The following is an 8,671-nucleotide window of genomic DNA, read 5'->3' on the forward strand; positions in this document are numbered from 1 at the left end:
GATTCCCGAAAGACATGCTGTTGTTGCCATTGGTTACGATGTTTACATCATTGGTATGTATGGTGTAGATATTACAATGCAAGATGTTTAATGTGGATTTAATGAAAATAATTGGTTTTTGAAATTTTTTTTATTTGTTGCATTCGCCTCGTTTGAGAAGGTGGGAGGCGAGAGAAGTTCTATGAGAGATCAGCCACCTCTGATCATTGGTTGATTGTTCGAGTTGTTCATTCATTCATGTTTTTTATTCCCGACCAATCAAAGCAAAAAGCAATATCGCTTGCCATAACATAGCAGAGGCTTGGTAAAAGGTAGAAGCGACAAAACACGAACGTTAAAGCGCGCTCGAGAATAAAATAATTTATTAAGAAGAATGATTGTTGAGAAGGAGCTATCCCTGGCCTCAGCACCAACTGACTACTCACTATAGAATGTGCATAATTGTTGCTTGTTTCCACAAAGGTAATGATTCAATTGACTGACAAAATCAGCGGTTGAGAACTATGTAGCAAGAATTAGTGGTGCGATACTGATGAGTCCAGCAAAAAAAAAAAAAAAAAAAAGAGTCCAGCAGCGAAACACGTGTCTGTCGCTGTCAATTCTTGCTACACTCGACTGCCGAGAAACAAAAATAATGATTTTGTTAAGCTCGCAACACCTTGTTCGGTTTAGTAATCGGTAAACTTTTATAAAAAGGTGGGAAGTCAACTGTATTCACCATCATGCGATACAACGTGGTGGATGATGAGTGGGATCAACCACAAGAATATTATTTATTCAGTCCCCGATGGAATTGTTCTGTTTGTTGTTACAATGGAAAGATCATCATCGCTGGAGGGTGGGTGGTTGAAAGTTGTGATGGAAGTTTATTTCTGTTCATCTGATGATGCTTTGAGGAGATCGCTGTGAGTTAAACAAATCAACGATCACACATATTTCTTGTTTTCGACAGATACACCTCCCCACCAGAAACGCCTTTTGAAAAGATTTACTTGGACAACGTACTTTCTTATGATCCGACAACTAACGAAATCATTGAGAATAATGGCGTCAGGACAGAAGGATTATATCAAAATTCTATGGTCGTTGTTTAAACAAGTGGTTATAGACTTGCCATTGTACTTTCCAAACTTTGTTTTTGTTGTGTTATTTATTTGAAGCAATCACAGTCGCTTAGTAGAAGATGTTCCGCTTTTTGTGTTTGAATGCGATTGCACGAATGATAAACCTCGCATTACGTTTTGTGACGTCACAGACTTAAAATTTTGGGTGTTCTGTTCTTGGGCAATGAAAACAATTTGTTCTAATCAACAATCACTGCATTACATTTGTATCTGCATTTAAATCAGTGTCATTAAGTTGACTCAATTTCAACTTAAACTACAGTAGGATGTGTTTGTATGAAGCATGACGCGTCTCAAGATCCTGTTAAGCTCTCACTTGCTGTGCGGAAGTATTAAAATAAAATTGAAACTCGAAGCATTTTGCTATTTCAGTTCAAATGAAAGTGACGTTTGAACCTTCATCAAGTTTTTTAGTTTCACAAATCCTTTGTGACGTCATCAATCATCAGAGCTTCAACAACCTCGTTTGAATCATTGTGAACTTAAGGTTGCCAGACGTTTACGTCTATTGATAAGAGTGAGACCCAAAATATTTCGGGATAGAAAGTAGCACTAAGTAATTTGGAAATGTTGTTTCGGGAGTGAATTTGCTTTTTGTACCACAGACACACAAAGCACAACAACACAGCAGGATTGAGTATTACAAGAATAGACTTTTACATATTTACAGTTTGTTATAAAAATCAGACGTTTTCAGCTTAACTTAAGCCCTTATCAGGAATCTGAAAAGATTTGTACAAAATATAACAAATTTCAACTTGCATGTAACTGGCAAACTGACTGAACAACAAAACATGCGCCGCGATTGCAAACCTACAATGTGGATAACAGACAGACGAAAAACAAATTGAATCACCGAACATTAGGAAAAAAGCAACTATGTAACTACAAATGGATTTGGACCACTGGTTGTGACGTGATACATTTAATATAAATTAAGGAGAATGAAAGCGCTTCCCGCAAATAACTGTTCATTTTAATTTGGGCTGTGGCGTTTGATTAACAACGCTTCCAGAATTTCTGTGCCAAATTGGGATTTGCGTTTGTGTGCAATTTTAAAGGAGTCAACATAGAATTGAAGATTCCATAATATGGTCTTTGATGGCACTTTTCCTTATATCTGTAAAGTTTAGATGCTCAAGTACTCTCGTGGTCGAATGTCTAGTGGACATACAAATATTTATCCCAAGGACAAGTAAAACTATATTCGACATTTGAGCAGAGAGCCGAAGCCATCTGGGACTTTAATTGAAAATACAAACAAAGTGATTTTGAATGATTTGTATATGGGAAAAAACGTCTCCGTCAAATTTCTTTGCATAAACTAGCCAACTTTACGAGCAAATGTTTTAGATTTTTTTCCACGAACGGAATGAGCAGGAAATTCTTCATATTTAAATGATTTTCAGCCTTTCATTTTGCTTGAAATTTGTGCAGATAAAGCCATTCAATATTTTCTCAAATTACAATAAAGAGATAATAGACATTGATATCTCTCAACCTCTGGTCTGGTTCCTCGATGTATTGAGGATGAAAAGTTGTACAAGGATCCTTCATTTAGGATGCAACCGAACAATTATTCAAATAAGCATAATATGTTAACAAAATCAGTCAGGTTCCGAAACCTGTGTAATAAAGCTTTCGCCACTGCAAGGCGGCTTCTTCAGTGTCTACAAAAGCACAAGTAAACAAAAACATAACAATTTAAAATTACTTCACCAATGAGATCTACGATGAAAACTATATAAAACAACAACATTTTAACAGTTACGTAGCTGCGAAAGATATTATTGAACTGCTTAAGGCCTTGATAAATGCTTGCCTACAAGAATATTAATATTCTTGGCACACATAATTGCTCCTAAATGATAGAAACTGTAATTCTCTGCAGAAGAGCGTCTTTACTTCTCTATACAAATAAATGAGGCGTGTGTCCTACAATCTGTTATGCTGCCCTTTACTTATGCCGGTCATAGGTGGCCGGTATAACATAATATAAATATTAATATATACATTATAGTTCATTTGGATAAATGGTCGACAGAAACACAGAAACGAAAGATCGCTGTTGGTTCTTGAATTTTCAAAACAAAAATATCTCGGCTAAAAATAATGTAAAAGCAAGTTTACTGTTGCCATGACAAACTTGTATCTTGACTAGTTTTCATTGTTCAACGTCAATGACTTCACAATTTTGAATTCAGTTGCTTAGATATTCAGCAAGTAGAATCCTTGAGCTTTTGTATGACATCTCGAATTTGACCACATTGTTATAGCACATTGTGACCACATCGTGAAGCGTTTGTTTGTTCAGTGCATTCCGCCTTAGAACAACCGCAGGTAACACCAAAAGTTACTTTGTTGCTGTTGATCAGTGGCGGCTCGTGGTATTTATAACTGGGGGTGCTGCAACCGAAGGTATACGTGAAAGAGCGATCGAGCGCCAAGTCTGCGATGCCAAGCTAAGGGGTATGAGGCATGCACCCCATACAATTTTAGTGGTATTTCGAGCATTCTGAGGCTATTTGAGCAGTTAAAACTACCACGCTTTTTTGATGCATTTTTCAGAAATTAGCTTGAGCAAGGCTTTGATTTTGAACTGCAGTGTTTTGCGAACGGTTGGCCCAACCGCCAGTAAAAAATCAAAACATGAAATTTGTTGCATTTTCAACAGTCTTTTACAATATGTTTACAAATTTTGTGTATTTTTTTTTTTAAATGACTAAAATTTTTGACAAACTACAAAAATGTTGTGTGTTTTCTTTTATTTCTTTGTTTCAGTTTAGATGTCTGAAAAAACCTTTAAACTGCGGTAAACGTTACCGCTAGTTGTCAGGCAAGTGTTAAGCTTTCTATGTTGTCACGGTGATATTTATGCGTTACCGATACCTTGTACGCGAAGAAAGAATCACATAAACTTCGCTTTGCACAAAAAAGTTCTCTATAAATGATTGAAAACAGCAGAAAAAATTCAAATACAAACCTAGTAATTTTTTTGAGCTTTTAGACAATACAAGCCTTCTTCTTTCTAAAAAAGTAAGACCCATGTAGTTTGGCAAACAAAAACCAGAGTTATGGTGATTGCAAACAGTGTGTAATGTTTAGGGCTTGGGCCCTTTAAAGAGCTCGTGGCAGTTAAAGGGTTTTTCCTGATGTTCAACAAGTTTAAATAGGCTGTTTTAGCATGTGACCTTTAGCCTTAACTTATTATCGTAATTAACATTAACCATGAACCTAAAGTGTAACAACAATAATGATAATTTAATTCAATTCCATTTTTTGCTGCTGGCGCAAATATGTACAGAACGGCAAAGTAAACATACGAATTTGACACCAACAAAAGGGAAAGATGGCAAAAAACAAAAGTTTAAAATATACATCGATAAAACAGTACCGGTACTAGCTAAACTACCACTATCTTAAAATTGTACAACGACCAAACCTAGTAACCTAGTCTAAGCTTTATGTTCTTGTGCAGAAAGCAAAGCACATTAGTCTAACCATGTGACAGCATAAGTCGCAGCCACCTAATATCGTGCTTGAAAACGATGAAGTATACTTGCTACAGTAACTAGCCTGACCAGCAACTGCAAAATTTGCAGTTCGGAATTGTGGGATTTTAAAGCAACCTCAGCCGAAAATGACGTCACAATTTATCTTTGTTTTTCTTTTATAAGATGGCAACTGCAGGGTAGCCACTTTAACAAGTCGAAATTCTGCCACTGAAATTGACTACAATGCAAGCGCCAACCAATCAGAAAGTGTTATAAGAGGCTACCGTCCAATTGTGACCCTTCTAGCACTCACCCAGAGAGTTAATGCTTGTTTTGAACTTTATTTGGTAATTACAGAAGAAAAAGAGCAATAGCAATGGTGAGAATCGAACACGCGTCAATGAATTTATTACTTTCTATCCCTAACCCTAACCCCTAAGCCAACCAGCTGACAAAAAATCCATCACTTAATTTGCTTTCTATGATCTTCTTTTCGCCATTTTTTACGTCACTTAAACCGTAGCTTATGATTGGTTGGCGGTTTCATTCTAATCAATTTCAGTGGCAGAATTTCGACTTGTTAAAGTGGCTACCCAACTGCAGAGCTTGCAGTTCAGAGCTTCCAAATATAAAACTTGAAAAATCATAATATTTTTTAAAATCCAGAAATTATGAAACTTTTAGTCGGTTGGATTTATAAAGAAAATGAGAAAAAACGTGAAATTAATAAAAAAAAGAAAATGCTGAAATGTGCAGGGGGTGCTGCAGTTGTGCAGTTTCTATGCACGAGCCTCCACTGCTGTTGATCAAGGTATATTTTAGTGAGATGTTATACAATTGATCCTAAAGCAACTACATTTTTAACGCAAGACTTCTTCAGAAATTGCGCAACTTAGTTTAAGTCTTCAACTCTCAGCCTATCCTTGGTCTTGACAGCAACTACAGTAGAAAAAGAAGCAAAGATATGTGGATCTGAGTCAGCATTTGAATATCTTGAGTTCAGCAAAGTTGGTAAACAGGAAAATAATCTCGAGTAGTTTCAGCTTTTCGAAGTCTGATTTGGCGGTGTGGTTAAACTCCAGAGCAAAAAATATCTTGTGCTTTTTCAAAAACATTTTTGATATCATTCCTTGTTTTCATCTCCATCTGAAAAGTGTTTTATAATTTTTTTTTCAAGGCATTTAAATGACCTCTTGCTTGATTGCTCAGTTGCCTCCTTAACATAACAGACTTTGTAAGAGCCAGTACAGCTTCGAAGCCATCAAGCAATCAAAAATACAAGTTGTCTGACCCGTTGGCTCGGTGGTTCAGCTCAAGACTCAAGATCAAGCGGCGCTGGTTCGACTCTCGGTGTGCGCGCTTGAGCAACGCACGTAAGGGACTGCTCTTCATTCAGCGGCACCTAGTGGATAGAATAATTCCCCAGCAACAACATTTCAACAATCGGAAACTTCTCTCTGTCAATCTCGGTGACCGTGCCGTGAAATTTTTTTTCCAACGAGATTTCTGTCTCATTTACATATTTTGGTAAGAGTTTGTATTAAAACCGTGTGAATGCAACATTTTCTCGTTGGTACGATTGGTTCAGTGGTATCATCCTCTGCCTAGTGATCGTGAGAACGAGGGTTCGACGCCCGTCAAAGTCAATTTTTTTTTTAATTAATTTTTGCGGTGCACAAGAGCTTTTCAAAAAAAGTAGGGTTAGGGAAAGCTTATATTTTATATCATTGCAGAATTTCATTGGCAAATAGTTATTTCGCAATCTGAATTAACCAATCTCTCGAAACACTTTCGGAAAATCTTACTTTTAGAGTAACTAGAATCAATGAGACAGAATTCTCGTGGGGAAAAAAAATTTCGCGACCGGGCCTGCTTCAATAATTCAAAGTCTCAACAAGTAGGACGAAACTACAAGGAATAAGCTCTCAAAGAAGTTTTCCTACGCTGAGGATCAAGATCAAATCAATCAATAGCATGTCAATAAATCACAAGTTAGAAGTAGAACAGAGAAAAAACGCAAACAGTTCTGATAAAAAGTAACATAAGTAAACGTTCCCCGTATTCACGGTGGCCTAGAGAGTTAGGCTTAGGGAATACATTTCAATGACGTAACTTTGTTTCTCACCTCTGTCATAACTCTTTTCTCTTCTGCAATTACCAAACAAAGTTAAAAGCACTGATCAACTCTCTGGCTGAGCGCTAGAAGGGTCACTATTGGACGTTACCCACTTAAACACGTTCTGATTGGTTAACGGTGTCATTGGGTCTGAGAATTGACATGAAGTGGCCAACATACCAAAACTTTTCCAACTGTAGTTCATAGTTTGGACATGCACATTCTAATTAGCTTTTTTTTGGACAACCATCAATCCTTCGCGTGAAAAAATCACCGGACTATGCATTAGCAACCGCACTTTATAATGCACTCTGCTTTGGCAAGTTGACTACAGACAGACAAAACGAAATAATCTCCATGGGTTTAACATGTTTTATTACGCAAAGATACCTAACATAATAAAACAAACTCAAACGTTTTCGACTCGTACGTGTATCCTCATCAGGAATTACTTTAAATCTGCAATGTAAATAAAATGAGAGTTAGCCTGTAAGGCAGTGGTTTCCAACCTGGGGTTTGCGGATCCCTTGGGGGTCCATGAGAAAGCATTTGGGGGTCCGTGATTACTTGGATGAATTTAGAAAAAACTTTGTTCTATATGCACGGATGGAGCACCAGCTAGCCTATACTTGGGAACAAATCCGGATTTGCTGCTTTAGTAAAAAACGAAGCTCCTCGTGTGGTTGTTACCTATTGCTTCTTGCACAGGTACGCCTTAGCAACAAAAACTTTACCAGCAAGTTTCAAAGAAATTCTGACAAATTGCGTGAAGGTCGTTAATTTCATCAAAAGCAGAGCTGTAAACCACCGTGCTTTTAAAGCGCTTTGTCAAGAAGTAGGGTCAGATTACGAAGTACCTTTGTATCATTCTGAGGTATGTTGGTTATCTAGAGAAGTTTTAAAATGACTGCAGCAGCTTAAAAATGAGGTATCAACTCTTTTGAAAGCAAAAGAAAGTCTCCTCTCAAAATTGTTTCAGAGTAAAAGTTTTCTATACGGCATGGCCTACTTAGCCGATATTTTCGGTCATATTAACAATGTTAATCGTGGCATTCAAGTACCGGGTGTGACAATAATTGATGCATGCAGCTGAAAAACTGAAAGCGTTTTTAGCCAAGTTGCCGGTTTGGAAACGCAGATGGAAGCAGGTAATTATGCTAACTTTCTAATGTTAGAAAATCTTATCTTGATGGATGAAACTCAAAGAGAATGTAGCTACTCTTTTGATCTCTATGAAAGAAAAATTTTGCGCACACTTGGAAACCCAGCAAATCTCATTTCAACGTTATTTTAATTTAGAACACCTGCCGAACGAAGTTGAAACATGGATTGGAAATCCTTTTCTTTTTGACTTGAACAATATTAGCGATGACGATCTCAGTAAAGATGACTTAATTGATTTGAGATCAAAAGAGTTATTACACATTGAATTTCATTTAAAAACTGTGGAAGAATTTTGGTGCTCAGTGCTCACAACTGCAAACCTACCCATTCTTGACAAAGCAAGCGATTATTGATTTGTTACCATTCATAACCACTTAACCTTTGCGAGGCAGGATTCTCAGATCTTGTTGCAATAAAAACTAAACATCAAAATCGCCTGGACGTTGAAGATGACATGCGTGTTGCATTGTCAAAAACTCAACCACAGTTCAGTCGTTTAGTTTAGGAAAGGCAACACCAGCCCTATCATTAAATTTGCTTACGTTGAAAAAGTTTCGGCATGGCACTTTGGGTCACCTTAATATTCAAATACTGCTGACATTTCTTGAACAATTCATTTATTTTCTTATTTGAGCAACTGTTTAACCTGATATTTGCCCCAGGAGTCATAGCGGCAATGCCATATGCCACAGTACAGTAGTTGAGTAGCATAATTATTACAATAGTCAATAGTATGTTAATTGAGTTTCAGGCAAAATTTAGGTAGGGGTCCG

The sequence above is a fragment of the Aplidium turbinatum genome, chromosome 4 (genome assembly GCF_918807975.1).
Source record: "Aplidium turbinatum chromosome 4, kaAplTurb1.1, whole genome shotgun sequence".
Taxonomy (NCBI): domain Eukaryota; kingdom Metazoa; phylum Chordata; class Ascidiacea; order Aplousobranchia; family Polyclinidae; genus Aplidium; species Aplidium turbinatum.